Source organism: Triticum urartu, chromosome 3A (genome assembly GCF_056163025.1).
Source record: "Triticum urartu cultivar PI428250 chromosome 3A, HENAU_Tu73, whole genome shotgun sequence".
In the NCBI taxonomy this organism is placed as follows: Eukaryota; Viridiplantae; Streptophyta; class Magnoliopsida; order Poales; family Poaceae; genus Triticum; species Triticum urartu.
Window position 1 is genome coordinate 3,650,983 of NC_141875.1, and position 19,061 is coordinate 3,670,043.

Genomic DNA, 19,061 nt, shown 5'->3' on the forward strand with positions numbered 1-19,061 from the left:
ATGTGAATTTTGACTTTATTAGCATCCATGCATTGTAATTTGAGTACTAAATTGTTTTATATTTCTTTTGGATTAGTTAAATAATAGCTATGGCACAGAGGCCTTATGACAAGTCCGAGGAGGAAAACGCAGCCATATCGAATGCCGAGGTGGAAGCCCATTTTGCACCGAAATCGCCACCGCCGCCAACGGAGAAAGTGCCTGAGGAAAAGATTGACCACTTCATTCGTATGGCTAGACATTAGTAGAAAACAGGACAATGGTCACGGGGCAATATTCACATTAGTCCCGGTTCAGTCATGAACCGGGACTACTGTGAGCATTGGTCCCGGTTCATGCGGCTAAGGCATTAGTCCCGGTTCACTCGGGCCCTTTAGTCCCGGTTTAAGACATGAACCGGGACTAAAGGGTGCGATGACCATTAGTCCCGGTTCGTGCCTCAAACCGGGACTAAAGATTAGACCATTAGTCCCGGTTCGTACCACGAACCGGTACTAAAGGTCCCATTTTCAAACTAAACCCCCCCGAGTGGATCGCCTTTTCAGTTTTAAAAAAAATAAAAGAAAATAATGGAAATGTCAAAAAAATAAAAGAAAATAAGTTTCCCATCTGATATGTGGTCTAGTTGTTGGGAAAATTTGCAAATGTGAATTTTGACTTTATTTGCAAAATCTCTCTGAAATTTGTAAAAATGGGCATAATTTTGCATACTAATTCGGATGAAAAAGTTTTTTATATGAAAAATCATCTACTGAAAAAATCATCTACCGCACTCGGGCTTACAAACAAGTGCGGGAGCCCCTCGGCTAGCGAGTTGGGACTAAACTTGCCGCACCGCAACTGCGCCAGCGCACCACCTTTGGTACCGGTTGGTGGCTGGAACGGGTACTAAAGTGTGGGTCTTTAGTACCGGTTCCAGCCACCACCCGGTACTAAAGGCCTGCCCTCCCCGCCGTCTGGCCTGGCCAAAACAGGCCTTTAGTACCAGTTGGTGGCTCCAACCGGTACTAAAGGTGTCCCATATATAAGAAACACTTCGAAAAATTTCAGTTTTTCATCTCCCATTTATCTCTACCGCCGCCCCGTCCCGCGCCGTCGCCGCCCCTGTCGCGCCGTCCCCGTCGACTCCGCGACGCCCCGGTCCTCGTCGCGTCGTCCTCGTCGACTCCGCGGCGCCCCCGTCGTCGGCCTGTCCCGGTCGCCGCACTGGCCCGTCGCCATCCCCTCCCCTCGTCGTCGCCGTCGCCTTGGATCGACCTCGCCTCGCCGTCGCCGTCGCCTCGACCTCGCCCGCGCGCGCTGTGAGCCCCTCCCCCGGCCCCTCTCCTCCCTCCAATCGATCAGAGCCACACCGCGCGCCGGCGCCGGCCGTAGCGCACACACACGCACACGCGCACACACACACACTACATGCACACACACACACACTACACGCGCACACACACACACAATTTTTCTGTTTTTAGCTTTTAGTTTTTTCTGTTTTTCTGTTTTTTATACAAAGTTTTAGATGAATTAATTAATTAGATTAGATTAATGCCAAATAGTATATAGAAATGTTAGTTATAATATATATAATGTCAAATATTATAGAAATGTTAGTTATATAGAAATGTTAGTCCCGGTTAGTCCCGGTTCGTGCCTCAAACCGGGACTAAAGATTAGACCATTAGTCCCGGTTTGAGGCACGAACTGGGACTAATGGGGTTGAGACCTTTAGTCCCAGTTCGTGCCACGAACCGGTACTAAAGGTCCCATTTTCAAACTGTACCCCCCCCCCCCCCGTGGATCGCCTTTTCAGTTTTAAAAACAATAAAAGAAAATAAGTTTCTCATGTGATATGTGGTCTAGTTGTTGGGAATATTTGCAATTGTGAATTTTGACTTTATTAGCAAAATCTCTCTGAAATTTGTAAAAATGGGCATAACTTTTGCATACTAACTCGGATGAAAAAGTTTTTTATATGAAAAATCATCTACTCGAAAAGTTACATCCATTAGTCCCGAGACTAAAGGGTGCGATGACCATTAGTCCCGGTTCGTGCCTCAAACCGGGACTAAATATTAGACCATTAGTCCCGGTTTGAGGCACGAACCGGGACTAATGGGGTTGAGACCTTTAGTCCCAGTTCGTGCCACGAACCGGTACTAAAGGTCCCATTTTCAAACTGTACCCCCCCCTCGTGGATCGCCTTTTCAGTTTTAAAAAAAATAAAAGAAAATAAGTTTCTCATGTGATATGTGGTCTAGTTGTTGGGAATATTTGCAAATGTGAATTTTGACTTTATTAGCAAAATCTCTCTGAAATTTGTAAAAATGGGCATAACTTTTGCATACTAACTCGGATGAAAAAGTTTTTTATATGAAAAATCATCTACAGTGGATGCCACGTGTCGGTCACCCTTGACAAAAGCACTTCTGTGACGCGCGATTTATCGTCATGGAAGTGGACACTTCTGTGATGATAATTCTGGTAATGTCATGGAACACTTCTACGACAGCACAGGTATGACTATCTTGATTCTGTCATAAATTTGTCATTGATGTACATGCATGACAAAAAAAGCGACCTACTGTGACAAACACGTATCATCACGGAAGTGTTTTTTTTGTAGTGTGTACCGACCATGAATATTCCAACCTGGTTTGGTGGATCAAAAGGGTCCGGAATACTGTCGCCATTGGAACAGCCCCCAATCTGGCCATCTTGTAATTGATACAACGACTCGGTCCCTCCGGTCGATGACTCGTCGCCAGAATAAACGACGGTCTCACCACCAGATTCCGATCTATCCTCGTATTCCCCTCCATGGATGACTCCCACGAAGGCACGCTTCATGGCTGGCTTGACCCGGGCAGATCGTGCACGCTGAGCCATTTTGACTAGGTCAGTGCAGATGTCCGGCTCAGGGCCCAGTTCACCGATCTTGCCGATGAAGACGTGTATGCCACCAAAGGGGACCCGATACCCGTACTCAATTGATCTGGCCTCGGGGCCCCATCCTGCATGGTCGATGTAGAGCTTGCCGCAACGACTCTTGGTCATCCGGCCCACGGCGTAACCCTTGAGTCCTTCAAAGTTGCCCTCCAAGAACTTGAGACCATCGTGCGATAGCCCCACGGTGGGCGCCAACTATCGTGGTTTTGTCATGGCAGATGTCCTCTTGAAAGGACTTAGTCGTGGAACCATCGCTATGGGTTAGCTTGAAGGGGTTAAAGCGGACAAGGGACACAAGAGGGTTTATACTAGTTCGGCCCCTTCGATGAAGGTAAAAGCCTATGTCTATTTGTGATGGAATTTATGGGGTTTTGATGACCAGGGAGCGAATATGCTTCGCCTAAGTCTCGAGTTGTTATCTGTTGTCCTGAACCGCCGCCGGGTCGTCCCCTATATACATGGGTTGACGCCCGTCGGTTTACGGAGTCCCGATACCGGCTCATAAGCGTGTCCGGTTCGGTCTCCACTACTTCTATCTTACAATACAAGTTACATACCAAAAGCCGGTTTACAGCTGCAGGCCTTAAACCGGTCCTGGGCCCTGGGCCTTACACAACATCCTCATCTGTCTTCATGGGCTTCAAGCATAACCAACTACTGATGAAGTTAACCCAGCCTCTCCTGACGGCTTACACCCAATAGTAATATCCCCAACACACCGCCTATGGGTGCGATTTAATATCTAATGCTCAGTTGTGTTAGTCTTGTTATTTATATTAGTTATTTATGCATTTTATACATTCTTAAAAATGCCATTTCTATGCATATGTTATAACTTTTAAACCATTGGTCCGATTAAAATATGTTATATATGTAAGTTTCTTAGAATTTTGTCAAGTTTCTTAATAAGTTATTTTCACATATGTCAACAATTTTTAACTTGGTGTCTGAATTAAAATTGCTCAAATATCCTTGTAAAATTGCTAAACTCGTAACTAATTAACTTCATTTCGGATCACAAAATTTTATATATGGTTTAGGAAAGTACAAATGTGTAGATTGCAACTAAACTCATAGCCAATTAACTTTATTTTCACATATACCATTGAGTTTCATGTTAGCAACTCCTATAATACAGTTTAGGGAAGAACCTTAATTATCCTCATTAAATGCCATGAGGTATTTTTGAGGGATGCTATCTAAATGTTTCCCACCTCATTTAATATGACTAGATAGAGTAGTTTACTTCTGTTTCACCGCCTTGCCATGTTACAACATTTAATATTGTTGTGTAACTAAATGCCTTTCCGGTTAGTGTTTTCCAAAGGAGTACACTGAGTGTTACATCTCAAGGCATCTGTTGGGTTGTGATCCAACGAAGAAATTTATGGTTACATCAAATCCCACAATTTATTAAAATAATACATGTTTTATGAACATATTAAATCACACGGTTCACCTAGAATGTAACATGTGCAATACATAACTAGAATAAAGTGATTTTTTGAACTTTTGCATGTGCTATTGACAGTACAATGCACACGTTCCATATGACATGTAACGTGTGTGATGACTAGTATCATCGCAAATGGTATATGGGAAGAAACAACAAGAGATAGTTATGCCATCACAAGCAATTTAATGAAACGAATTGTCAGTGACTGACTCCATATTCTCATATGATTCTTGGTTTAGAAATCACGTGGGATGGTTTTATGATTGCAAACGTTTTCCATGTGGTCAGTTATGGACTCCCCTATAGCCAACCCACTCAATCACATGGTATCGGAAACATTATGAGGTGCCATGTTGTTAAGACTACAATGTCAATGCCATCTGAAGAAGTTAAAACATGTTTTTTACGTTTTTTTGGAAAAATGAAAGATAAAGAATAACCTAATAGATTATTATGAGAGCACAATGATTCATGTTGTTGATGGGCACCTCATATATTGCCATGAGAGCATCAATTATCAATGTTAACTAAGATAGCGATCTTTCCTCGCTCGGGAAGCTTACCTTAATATGACTATAGATATGATGGCCTTGGGTTGCGAAGTGCCACCAAACAAAAAAATATGATAAATATGACCAAGTTTTTTGAGGTGTATATATACCAAGGGTATCAGAAATCAACCCCGACTGGGTGTGCATGAGAACTTAGGCAGGGTGTGCATGCACCAATGTCCTTCCTGACCTTGTTCCTTGGACTTTTGATTCCCTTGCTTTATGAAATTGACCCTCCTAATTTTCCAGACTTCCCCTGGAACTCCAAAAACCTATTTTCACTTAAAGCATAAGTATTGAAAACATGAACTAGCTCTACAAAATTGATTAATATGTTGGTCCAAATAAATTTGAATATTTTTGTAACTAATAGAATTATGGAATGAATAGAACAAAAAACATAGATAAATTAAGAAGATAGCATTGGTTCCCTTTTTGTAGCCAGTGTGCTTTACCGTCAATCTTAGTTTGGATGCTATATAAATAGTAATGCACTTATCACCTGTCAATGTGCGGAATGATTCAATTCAACAAGCTAAACTTAGATAGGTGATAGATATGCTATTTATTTTAGGTCGTAAGACGTGTGCCAAGTTTAGTTCACTTGGTTGTATTCCACCGGTTAATTTTGCTTCCTTGCTTTCCTCTTGGCCTTACGACCTAACTATTTAAACTATCTATAGGGCACGGACATTATAAGAACCTCAAAACGATAGAAACCAAAACACACACCATCTTGACAACATTCTTTGCCTTCTCTCAGAAAAATCACCGACATTCTGCCATTATACCATGGAGGCCTGGAGGAAGACAACCATGTGTTGTTTGATTTTTTTCTGCCTTATGGCTACATGTAGTAAGTATAATTATCCATAGTATCAGCATTTCGCCGAAGTTTCATGTTGTGCAATGACATATCAACATTGCTGGACACATTCATTCATATTACTTCTCCTAACCTTGTCTATTTATCCATAGGTGAGGTTTCATCTACCGAAAACATGTGCTATCACAACCATTGGGATACATGCCATCCTGATCAGAATGGAATGTGTCGAGATAGTTGTGTGGAAGACGGATGGGATGATGGACAATGCCGGAACAGGTTTAAAAGACTAATGGGTGCCAAGTGCGAATGTTACCCTAAGACTTGTGATCATTAGGGAGGCAACATGCGACTTTCTTCTACCAAGTTACTGCTATTTATAAATTTACATCGGTTTTAATGATTGACGTCAAACATGTTGTAACACCAATCATGGTGAATACTATATCACCTTCTATTTATTTTTTATTCCAGACCATTGTATTCAAAATTATGATGTTACACAATTATACATAATTACTGTTTGATGTATCCTTAAACTAAACAGATTTTGAGTGTTTATTAGCAACATTTGATATTTCACTCGCATGCATCATCCTAGTAAGAAATCATGTGTTTATTCACTAGGTTTGGTAATCAATGTGAATAAATTAAATGAGCCTTGATGAAAATTTATGATATATCCTAAAAAGTGGGGTAAAGAATCGCACATAAGTTCCATCTTTTGTCAGACAAAGTGGGATGAGACCTCAAATGTATTACTAAGAACACCTCATAGTTGTATCCTTAATCTTAATGTACTGAGCATGCCCCATGTTGCTTCAGGCTGCCCCATAACTGATGCTAGACATCACCTCGGGTGTCACTAGTGCAGAACCGGGCAATAGCACCGGTTTGTAAGGCCCTTTAGTGCCGGTTCCATAACCGGCACTAAAGTGTGGTCAGTAAAGGCCCCCCCTTTAGTACCGGTTCAGCACGAACCGGTGCTAAAGGGCAACCACGTGGCACGAGCCAGCTCCGGGGGCCGGGAGCCCTTTAGTACCGATTGTTAAAACCAACCACTAGTAGAAAAGGGGGCTTTGGTCCAGGCCGGGTAACCCCATTAGTCCCGGTTCAGTCCAGAACCAGGACCAATGGGGGCATTGGTCCCGGTTCGTGAGCCCAGGGTGCCGGCCGGGCCACGTGGGCCATTGGTCCCGGTTCATCTGGACCTTTTGGTCCCGGTTGGTGGGATGAACCGGGGCCAATGGGCCTCGCTCCTGGCCCACAACCATTGGTCCCGGTTCGTGCCTCAAACCGGGACTAATGATTAGACCTTTAGTCCCGGTTTGAGGCACGAACCAGGACTAATAGGGATGAGACCTTTAGTCCCGGGTCATGCCACGAACCGGTACTAAAGGTCCCATTTTCAAACTCTACCCCTCCCCTGTGGATCGCCTTTTCAGTTTTAAAAAAATAAAAGAAAATGATGGAAATGTCAAAAAAATAGAAGAAAATAAGTTTCCCATCTGATATGTGGTCTAGTTGTTGGGAAAATTTGCAAATGTGAATTTTGACTTTATTTGCAAAATCTCTCTGAAATTTGTAAAAATGGGCATAACTTTTGCATACTAACTCGGATGAAAAAGTTTTTTATATGAAAAATCATCTACTCAAAAAATCATCTACCACACCGGGGCTTATAAACAAGTGCGGGAGCCCCTCGGCTAGCGAGGTGGGACTAAACTTTCCGCACCGCACCTGCGCCAGTGCACCAAATTTAGTACCAGTTGGTGGCTGGAACGGGTACTGAAGGGTGGGTCTTTAGTACCGGTTCCAGCCACCACCCAGTACTAAAGGCCTGCCCTTCCAGCCGTTTGGCCTGGCCAAAACAGTCCTTTAGTACCAGTTGGTGGCTCCAACCGGTACTAAAGGTGTCCCCTATATAAGAAACACTTCAAAAAATTTCAGTTTCTCATCTCCCATTTATCTCTACCGCCGCCCCGTCCCGCGCCGTCGCCGCCCCTGTCGCGCCGTCCCCGTCGACTCCGCGACGCCCCCGTCCTCGTCGCGTCGTCCTCGTCGACTCCGCGGCGCCCCCGTCGTCGGCCTGTCCCGGTCGCCGCACCGGCCCGTCGCCATCCCCTCCCCTCGCCGTCGCCGTCGCCTTGGATCGACCTCGCCTCGCCGTCGCCGTCGCCTCGACCTCGCCCGCGCGCGCTGTGAGCCCCTCCCCCGGCCCCTCTCCTCCCTCCAATCGATCTAAGCCACAACGCGCGACGGTGCCGGCCGTAGCGCACACACACGCACACGCGCACACACACACACTACATGCACACACACACACACACACTACACGCGCACACACACACACAATTTTTCTGTTTTTAGCTTTTAGTTTTTTCTGTTTTTCTGTTTTTTATACAAAATTTTAGATGAATTAATTAATTAGATTACATTAATGTCAAATAGTATATAGAAATGTTAGTTATATAGAAGTGTTAGAAATTTTGGAAATGTTAGTTTTAGCTAGCTAGATGAATTAGATTAATTTCAAATTGTTAGACGATGATCGATGTTTTTTTAGTTTCTTATATTTTTAATTATAAAATTTCGAATTTGCATATATGAAATCACAATCCATCATTTAAAAAATGTTACTTTACTTTTGTGGCATATAGTATTTGTTGTCGACGATGCCCGGCCCGCATCCTCGCCATCGACACATTCGCGACGACGTCCTGCTTCAGAGGACCCATGTCCGGGACTGGGCTCCGCTGGGCTGGCACTGGGAGGTGCTACCTTCAGGGGCGCGACACTTGGTGAGGAACCCGGCCCCAGGTCCCGTCATCGACCCTCATCTCCTTTGGTGGTGTTCGCGTGGGCCACTTTCGGTGCGGAGGGAGCCGGCCCCGCCGGAGGTGGTACGTCGCCGTGTCAGGGAGGAGGACGAGCACGTCCATCGCTACATGGCTGCTATGGACGTCGGGTTCTCCAATACCTGGCAGGTTCTTTGGGGAGATCACCCGAGCTATGATCCAGTGATGGTTCCTTCACTTTGGTTGTCCACCGCCCGCGCCTCAGGAACCGCGAGTGGCCTAGATTACTCTTTAGTATTCGATCTTTATTAGCTGCTATACATAGCTAGCTAGCTAGTGATGTATTCGATATATAATGTTCGAGATGATTTATTTGAGATTATATATATTATTTGAGACGATGTATTCGAGATTATATCTATTATTCGAGACTATTCGATGATGCTTATTATGTACTATGATTGATTCAGTTTTTCCTTATTAATTGATTGCATCCATGCATTGTAATTTGAATACTAAATTGTTTTATATTTCTTTTGGATTAGTTAAATAAATGCTATGGCATAGAGGCCTTATGACAAGTCCGAGGAGGAAAACGCAGCCATATCGAAGGCCGAGGTGGAAGCCCATTTTGCACCGAAATCGCCACCGCCGCCAACGGAGAAAGTGCCTGAGGAAAAGATTGACCACTTCATTCGTATGGCTAGACCACCAGATCCCAAGCCTGTTGACACAGACTATGAGCTCCACATCAGGAAGTTAAATCGAGCACGTCTACAGAAAGAGGTGAGCTCGAGCTCGAGTAAATCAGCTGGCAAAAAATGCGGTAAAACCGTTCCCCAGCAGGGAGAACAGGCGGCGCAATCAATCCCCCCGCTTGTTGTGCCTACAACACATAAGTGTGCAAACAAATTCTTTCATGCCTTTACTGATTTTTAAAATTAAGTTACTCACAAACTAGTGATTCACACAAATTTCAAATAATTCAAAAGGGACACACGCGAAGAAAAAGTTTCACACCCAAAGATCTGGGATGTGATCGGCTTCACTATAATCACTTTCTTCCGTGTTTCACACCCAGGAGGAAATCTCTATAATAGTTAGGGTAGTTATGTGTTTTGGCATTTGAAACGCGAAGAAATATTATGTGCAAACAAATTCTTTCATGCCTTTACTGATTTTTAAAGTTAAGTTATTCACAAACTAGTGATTCACACAAATTTCAAATAATTCAAAATTGAAACTATTCAAATTTGAAAACTAGCGGCACTAACAGAAAGTTTCTAATTTTTGCACCTAAAGCAAAAATATTCACAAAGAAACTCTAAATACAAAAAAAACAACTAAATATAAAAAAACAAAATAAATAAAGCAGAAAATAAAAAACTAAATGAAAAAAGCCCACCTACCACTAGTAGAAAACAGGGCTATGGTCACGGGGCAATATTCACATTAGTCCCGGTTGACATGAACCGGGACTAATGTGAGCATTGGTCCCGGTTCATCCGGCTAAGGCATTAGTCCCGGTTCACTCGGGCCCTCTAGTCCCGGTTTAAGACATGAACCGGGACTAAAGGGTGCGATGACCATTAGTCCCGGTTCGTGCCTCAAACCGGGACTAAAGATTAGACCATTAGTCCCGGTTTGAGGCACGAACCGGGACTAATGGGGTTGAGACCTTTAGTCCCGGTTCGTGCCACGAACCGGTACTAAAGGTCCCATTTTCAAACTGTACCCCCCCCGGGTGGATCGCCTTTTCAGTTTTAAAAAAAATAAAAGAAAATAATGGAAATGTCAAAAAAATAAAAGAAAATAAGTTTCTCATGTGATATGTGGTCTAGTTGTTGGGAATATTTGCAAATGTGAATTTTGACTTTATTAGCAAAATCTCTCTGAAATTTGTAAAAATGGGCATAACTTTTGCATACTAACTCGGATGAAAAAGTTTTTTATATGAAAAATCATCTACAGTGGATGCCACGTGTCGGTCACCCTTGACAAAAGCACTTCTGTGACGCGCGATTTATCGTCATGGAAGTGGACACTTCTGTGATGATAATTTTGGTAATGTCATGGAACACTTCTACGACAGCACAGGTATGACTATCTTGATTCTGTCATAAATTTCTCATTGATGTACATGCATGACAAAAAAAGCGACCTACTGTGACAAACACGTATCATCACGGAAGTGTTTTTTTTGTAGTGTGTACCGACCATGAATATTCCAACCTGGTTTGGTGGATCAGAAGGGTCCGGAATAGTGTCGCCATCGGAACAGCCCCCAATCTGGCCATCTTGTAATTGATACAACGACTCGGTCCCTCCGGTCGATGACTCGTCGCCAGAATAAACGACGGTCTCACCACCAGATTCCGATCTATCCTTGTATTCCCCTCCATGCATGACTCCCACGAAGGCACGCTTCATGGCTGGCTTGACCCGGGCAGATCGTGCACGCTGAGCCATTTTGACTAGGTCAGTGCAGATGTTCAGCTCAGGGCCCAGTTCACCGATCTTGCCGATGAAGACGTGGGCCTTGTACGGGCCGTAGAAACAGCAGGCCTTGTACGGGCCGTAGAAACAATGGGCCTTCTACGGGCCGTATCATCAATGGGCCTTATACGGGCCGTATGATCGATTGGCCAAACATGGGCCAATAACAGGCCGCATTATGGCCATAAACGGTCTAGAGTTGGAATCGTCCGTTCATGGGCCGACCGTAACGGGCCATCATTAATAGGACGTATTTGATGACGCTATGAAAACGGCCCAACGTATTAACAGACCCCAAACGGGCCGACTGTAACGACGGGCTGAATTTGGCCCACAAGCAGAAAATGATAGTAATGGGCCGTAAGTAACCGAATGCTGCAAATGAGCCAAAGAATAAATGGGCCCTCAAAAGGCCGAAAGTTAACTTGGGTTGGAAACGGCCCAACAGAATAACGGGCCGTTAATGGGTATAAAGTGATACACTGTTCATTACGGGCCAGTTCCACCATGGGCCGTTAAGGGGTGTAAAGGAATACACTGTTTATTACAGGCCAGTTTGAGCACGGGCTGCTAATGGACCAGGAGTTACAAAGGGCCTCATATGGGCCAAAAGACATCATGGGCTATACATGGGCCAGAAGTGAAAAGGGGCTGGAATCATATTGGACAACCCAGATGACGCTACTGGGCCTAATTCGGATTGGGCATAACGGGCCTTGGCTTAGCGGGCTGTAAATGGGCTATATGCGAACATGTTGTTAACAGGCTTTCCTTGGGCCGGCCCTCCACCTTTTGACCAAGTCAAGCGGACCGGCCTTTTCACAGGAATGGGCCTCTGTTGGGCCGTGCCACGTGTTGACATATCATAGGCGCCTATCTGACCCACTGACGAGCTGACACGTGTTTCGTCCGGCCAATAAGAATTTACACATGGAAATTTCCCATTGGTCAGGGCTATTAACGGGTTATCGGATCCAAAACCCGAACTGATAGCTTAACGGCGTTCCGTTACAGTGGATGCCACGTGTCGGTCACCCTTGACAAAAGCACTTCTGTGACGCGCGATTTATCGTCATGGAAGTGGACACTTCTGTGATGATAATTCTGGTAATGTCATGGAACACTTCTACGACAGCACAGGTATGACTATCTTGATTCTATCATAAATTTGTCATTGATGTACATGCATGACAAAAAAAGCGACCTACTGTGACAAACACGTATCATCACGGAAGTGTTTTTTTTTGTAGTGTGTACCGACCATGAATATTCCAACCTGGTTTGGTGGATCAGAAGGGTCCGGAATACTGTCGCCATCGGAACAGCCCCCAATCTGGCCATCTTGTAATTGATAAAACGACTCGGTCCCTCCGGTCGATGACTCATTGCCAGAATAAACGACGGTCTCACCACCAGATTCCGATCTATCCTCGTATTCCCCTCCATGGATGACTCCCACGAAGGCACGCTTCATGGCTGGCTTGACCCGGGCAGATCATGCACACTGAGCCATTTTGACTAGGTCAGTGCAGATGTCCGGCTCAGGGCCCAGTTCACCGATCTTGCCGATGAAGACGTGTATGCCACCAAAGGGGACCCGATACCCGTACTCAATTGATCTGGCCTCGGGGCCCCATCCTGCATGGTCGATGTAGAGCTTGCCGCGACGACTCTTGGTCATCTGGCCCACGGCGTAACCCTTGAGTCCTTCAAAGTTGCCCTCCAAGAACTTGAGACCATCGTGCGATAGCCCCACGGTGGGCGCCAACTATCGTGGTTTTGTCATGGCAGATGTCCTCTTGAAAGGACTTAGTCGTGGAACCATCGCTACGGGTTAGCTTGAAGGGGTTAAAGCGGACAAGGGACACAAGAGGGTTTATACTAGTTCGGCCCCTTCGATGAAGGTAAAAGCCTATGTCTATTTGTGATGGAATTTATGGGGTTTTGATGACCAGGGAGCGAATATGCTTCGCCTAAGTCTCGAGTTGTTATCTGTTGTCCTGAACCGCCGCCGGGTCGTCCCCTATATACATGGGTTGACGCCCGTCGGTTTACGGAGTCCCGATACCGGCTCATAAGCGTGTCCGGTTCGGTCTCCACTACTTCTATCTTACAATACAAGTTACATACCAAAAGCCGGTTTACAGCTGCAGGCCTTAAACCGGTCCTGGGCCCTGGGCCTTACACAACATCCTCATCTGTCTTCATGGGCTTCAAGCATAACCAACTACTGATGAAGTTAACCCAGCCTCTCCTGGACGGCTTACACCCAATAGTAATATCCCCAACACACCGCCTATGGGTGCGATTTAATATCTAATGCTCAGTTGTGTTAGTCTTGTTATTTATATTAGTTATTTCTGCATTTTATACATTCTTAAAAAGGCCAATTCTATGCATATGTTATAACTTTTAAACCATTGGTCCGATTAAAATATGTTATATATGTAAGTTTCTTAGAATTTTGCCAAGTTTCTTAATAAGTTATTTTCACATATGTCAACAATTTTTAACTAGGTGTCTGAATTAAAATTGCTCAAATATCCTTGTAAAATTGCTAAACTCGTAACTAATTAACTTCATTTCGGATCACAAAATTTTACATATGGTTTAGGAAAGTACAAATGTGTAGATTGCAACTAAACTCATAGCCAATTAACTTTATTTTCACATATACCATTGAGTTTCATGTTAGCAACTCCTATAATACAGTTTAGGGAAGAACCTTAATTATCCTCATTAAATGCCATGAGGTATTTTTGAGGGATGCTATCTAAATGTTTCCCACCTCATTTAATATGACTAGATAGAGTAGTTTACTTCTGTTTCACCGCCTTGCCATGTTACAACATTTAATATTCTTGTGTAACTAAATGCCTTTCCGATTAGTGCTTTCCAAAGGAGTACACTGAGTGTTACATCTCAAGGCGTCTGTTGGGTTGTGATCCAACGGAGAAATTTACGGTTACATCAAATCCCACAATTTATTAAAAGAATACATGTTTTATGAACATATTAAATCACACGGTTCACCTAGAATGTAACATGTGCAATACATAACTAGAATAAAGTGATTTTTTGAACTTTTGCATGTGCTATTGACAGTACAATGCACACGTTCCATATGACATGTAACGTGTGTGATGACTAGTATCATCGCAAATGGTATATGGGAAGAAACAACAAGAGATAGTTATGCCATCACAAGCAATTTAATGAAACGAATTGTCAGTGATTGACTCCATATTCTCATATGATTCTTGGTTTAGAAATCACGTGGGATGGTTTTATGATTGCAAACATTTTCCATGTGGTCCGTCATGGACTCCCCTATAGCCAACCCACTCAATCACATGGTATCGGAAACATTATGAGGTGCCATGTTGTTAAGACTACAATGTCAATGCCATCTGAAGAAGTTAAAACATGTTTTTTACGTTTTTTTGGAAAAATGAAAGATAAAGAATAACCTAATAGATTATTATGAGAGCACAATGATTCATGTTGTTGATGGGCACCTCATATATTGCCATGAGAGCATCAATTATCAATGTTAACTAAGATAGCGATCTTTCCTCGCTCGGGAAGCTTACCTTAATATGACTATAGATATGATGGCCTTGGGTTGCGAAGTGCCACCAAACAAAAAAATATGATAAATATGACCAAGTTTTTTGAGGTGTATATATACCAAGGGTATCAGAAATCAACCCCGACTGGGTGTGCATGAGAACTTAGGCAGGGTGTGCATGCACCAATGTCCTTCCTGACCTTGTTCCTTGGACTTTTGATTCCCTTGCTTTATGAAATTGACCCTCCTAATTTTCCAGACTTCCCCTGGAACTCCAAAAACCTATTTTCACTTAAAGCATAAGTATTGAAAACATGAACTAGCTCTACAAAATTGATTAATATGTTGGTCCAAATAAATTTGAATATTTTTGTAACTAATAGAATTATGGAATGAATAGAACAAAAAACATAGATAAATTAAGAAGATAGCATTGGTTCCCTTTTTGTAGCCAGTGTGCTTTACCGTCAATCTTAGTTTGGATGCTATATAAATAGTAATGCACTTATCACCTGTCAATGTGCGGAATGATTCAATTCAACAAGCTAAACTTAGATAGGTGATAGATATGCTATTTATTTTAGGTCGTAAGACGTGTGCCAAGTTTAGTTCACTTGGTTGTATTCCATCGGTTAATTTTGCTTCCTTGCTTTCCTCTTGGCCTTACGACCTAACTATTTAAACTATCTATAGGGCACGGACATTATAAGAACCTCAAAACGATAGAAACCAAAACACACACCATCTTGACAACATTCTTTGCCTTCTCTCAGAAAAATCACCGACATTCTGCCATTATACCATGGAGGCCTGGAGGAAGACAACCATGTGTTGTTTGATTTTTTTCTGCCTTATGGCTACATGTAGTAAGTATAATTATCCATAGTATCAGCATTTCGCCGAAGTTTCATGTTGTGCAATGACATATCAACATTGCTGGACACATTCATTCATATTACTTCTCCTAACCTTGTCTATTTATCCATAGGTGAGGTTTCATCTACCGAAAACATGTGCTATCACAACCATTGGGATACATGCCATCCTGATCAAAATGGAATGTGTCGAGATAGTTGTGTGGAAGACGGATGGGATGATGGACAATGCCGGAACAGGTTTAAAAGACTAATGGGTGCCAAGTGCGAATGCTACCCTAAGACTTGTGATCATTAGGGAGGCAACATGCGACTTTCTTCTACCAAGTTACTACTATTTATAAATTTACATCGGTTTTAATGATTGACGTCAAACATGTTGTAACACCCATCATGGTGAATACTATATCACCTTCTATTTATTTTTTATTCCAGACCATTGTATTCAAAATTATGATGTTACACAATTATACATAATTACTGTTTGATGTATCCTTAAACTAAACAGATTTTGAGTGTTTATTAGCAACATTTGATATTTCACTCGCATGCATCATCCTAGTAAGAAATCATGTGTTTATTTACTAGGTTTGGTAATCAATGTGAATAAATTAAATGAGCCTTGATGAAAATTTACGATATATCCTAAAAAGTGGGGTAAAGAATCACACATAAGTTCCATCTTTTGTCAGACAAAGTGGGATGAGACCTCAAATGTATTACTAAGAACACCTCATAGTTGTATCCTTAATCTTAATGTACTGAGCATGCCCCATGTTGCTTCAGGCTGCCCCATAACTGATGCTAGACATCACCTCGGGTGTCACTAGTGCAGAACCGGGCAATAGCACCGGTTTGTAAGGCCCTTTAGTGCCGGTTCCATAACCGGCACTAAAGTGTGGTCAGTAAAGGCCCCCCCTTTAGTACCGGTTCAGCACGAACCGGTGCTAAAGGGCAACCACGTGGCACGAGCCAGCTCCGGGGGCCGGGAGCCCTTTAGTACCGATTGTTAACACCAACCACTAGTAGAAAAGGGGGCTTTGGTCCAGGCCGGGAAACCCCATTAGTCCCGGTACAGTCCAGAACCGGGACCAATGGGGGCATTGGTCCCGGTTCGTGAGCCCAGGGGGCCGGCCGGGCCACGTGGGCCATTGGTCCCGGTTCATCTGGACCTTTTGGTCCCGGTTGGTGGGATGAACCGGGACCAATGGGCCTCGCTCCTGGCCCATAACCATTGGTCCCGGTTCGTGCCTCAAACCGGGACTGAAGATTAGACCTTTAGTCCCGGTTTGAGGCACGAACCGGGACTAATAGGGATGAGACCTTGAGTCCCGGTTCGTGCCACGAACCGGTACTAAAGGTCCAATTTTCAAACTCTACCCCCCCCTGTGGATCGCCTTTTCAGTTTTAAACAAATAAAAGAAAATGATGGAAATGTCAAAAAAATAAAAGAAAATAAGTTTCCCATCTGATATGTGGTCTAGTTGTTGGGAAAATTTGCAAATGTGAATTTTGACTTTATTTGCAAAATCTCTCTGAAATTTGTAAAAATGGGCATAAATTTTGCATACTAACTCGGATGAAAATGTTTTTTATATGAAAAATCATCTACTCGAAAAGTTACATCCATTAGTCCCGGGACTAAAGGGTGCGATGACCATTAGTCCCGGTTCGTGCCTCAAACCGGGACTAAAGATTAGACCATTAGTCCCGGTTTGAGGCACGAATCGGGACTAATGGGGTTGAGACCTTTAGTCCCGGTTCATGCCACGAACCGGTACTAATGGTCCCATTTTCAAACTGTACCCCCCCCCCCCCCCCCGTGGATCGCCTTTTCAGTTTTTTAAAAAATAAAAGAAAATAATGGAAATGTCAAAAAAATAAAAGAAAATAAGTTTCTCATGTGATATGTGGTCTAGTTGTTGGGAATATTTGCAAATGTGAATTTTGACTTTATTAGCAAAATCTCTCTGAAATTTGTAAAAATGGGCATAACTTTTGCATACTAACTCGGATGAAAAAGTTTTTTATATGAAAAATCATCTACTCAAAAAATCATCTACCGCACCGGGCTTATAAACAAGTGCGGGAGCCCCTCGGCTAGCGAGGTGGGACTAAACTTGCCGCACCGCACCTGCGCCAGCGCACCACCTTTAGTACCGGTTGGTGGCTGGAACGGGTACTAAAGGGTGGGTCTTTAGTACCGGTTCCAGCCACCACCCGGTACTAAAGGCCTGCCCTTCCCGCCGTTTGGCCTGGCCAAAACAGGCCTTTAGTACCGGTTGGTGGCTCCAACCGGTACTAAAGGTGTCCCCTGTATAAGAAACACTTCGAAAAATTTCAGTTTCTCATCTCCCATTTATCTCTACCGCCGCCCCGTCCCGCGCCGTCGCCGCCCCTGTCGCGCCGTCGCCGTCGACTCCGCGACGCCCCCGTCCTCGTCGCGTCGTCCTCGTCGACTCCGCGGCGCCCCCGTCGTCGGCCTGTCCCGGTCGCCGCACCGGCCCGTTGCCATCCCCTCCCCTCGCCGTCGCCGTCGCCTTGGATCGACCTCGCCTCGGCGTCGCCGTCGCCTCGACCTCGCCCGCGCGCGCTGTGAGCCCCTCCCCCGGCCCCTCTCCTCCCTCCAATCGATCAAAGCCACACCGCGCGCCGGCGCCGGCCGTAGCGCACACACACGCACACGCGCACACACACACACTACATGCACACACACACACACACACACTACACGCGCACACACACACAATTTTTCTGTTTTTAGCTTTTAGTTTTTTCTGTTTTTCTGTTTTTTATACAAAGTTTTAGATGAATTAATTAATTAGATTAGATTAATGTCAAATAGTATATAGAAATGTTAGTTATAATATATATAATGTCAAATGTTATAGAAATGTTAGTTATATAGAAATGTTAGTTTTAGCTAGCTAGATGAATTAGATTAATTTCAAATTGTTAGACGATGATCGATGTTTTTTTAGTTATAAAATTTCGAATTTTCATATATGAAATCACAATCCATCATTTAAAAAATGTTACTTTACTTTTGCGGCATATAGTATTTGTTGTCGACGATGCCCGGCCCGCATCCTCGCCATCGACACATTCGCGACGACGTCCTGCCTCAGAGGACCCGTGTCCGGGACTGGGCTCCGCTGGGCTGGCACTGGGAGGTCCTACCTTCAGGGGCGCGACACTTGGTGAGGAACCAGGCCCCAGGTCCCGTCATCGACCCTCATCTCCTTTGGTGGTGTTCGCGTGGGCCACTTTCGGTGCGGAGGGAGCCGACCCCGCCGGAGGTGGTACATCGCCGTGTCAGGGAGGAGGACGAGCACGTCCATCGCTACATGGCTGCTATGGACGTCAGGTTCTCCAATACCTGGCAGGTTCTTTGGGGAGATCACCCGAGCTATGATCCAGTGATGGTTCCTTCACTTTGGTTGTCCACCGCCCGCGCCTCAGGAACCGCGAGTGGCCTAGATTACTCTTTAGTATTCGATCTTTATTAGCTGCTATAGATAGCTAGCTAGCTAGTGATGTATTCGATATAT

At 44.1% G+C, this 19,061-nt stretch overlaps 2 long non-coding RNA genes across 2 annotated transcripts; both read left to right on the top strand.

Moving 5' to 3' along the window:
* Nucleotides 1–5,542: 5,542 nt before the first annotated feature.
* On the top strand, nt 5,543–6,303 carry LOC147977566 (uncharacterized). Its single transcript, XR_015599451.1, has 2 exons — nt 5,543–5,800; nt 5,923–6,303. It is a non-coding gene; the product is annotated as an uncharacterized LOC147977566 (long non-coding RNA).
* An 8,967-nt stretch (nt 6,304–15,270) lies between these two features.
* On the top strand, nt 15,271–16,004 carry LOC147977567 (uncharacterized). Its single transcript, XR_015599452.1, has 2 exons — nt 15,271–15,501; nt 15,624–16,004. It is a non-coding gene; the product is annotated as an uncharacterized LOC147977567 (long non-coding RNA).
* Nucleotides 16,005–19,061: the final 3,057 nt, after the last annotated feature.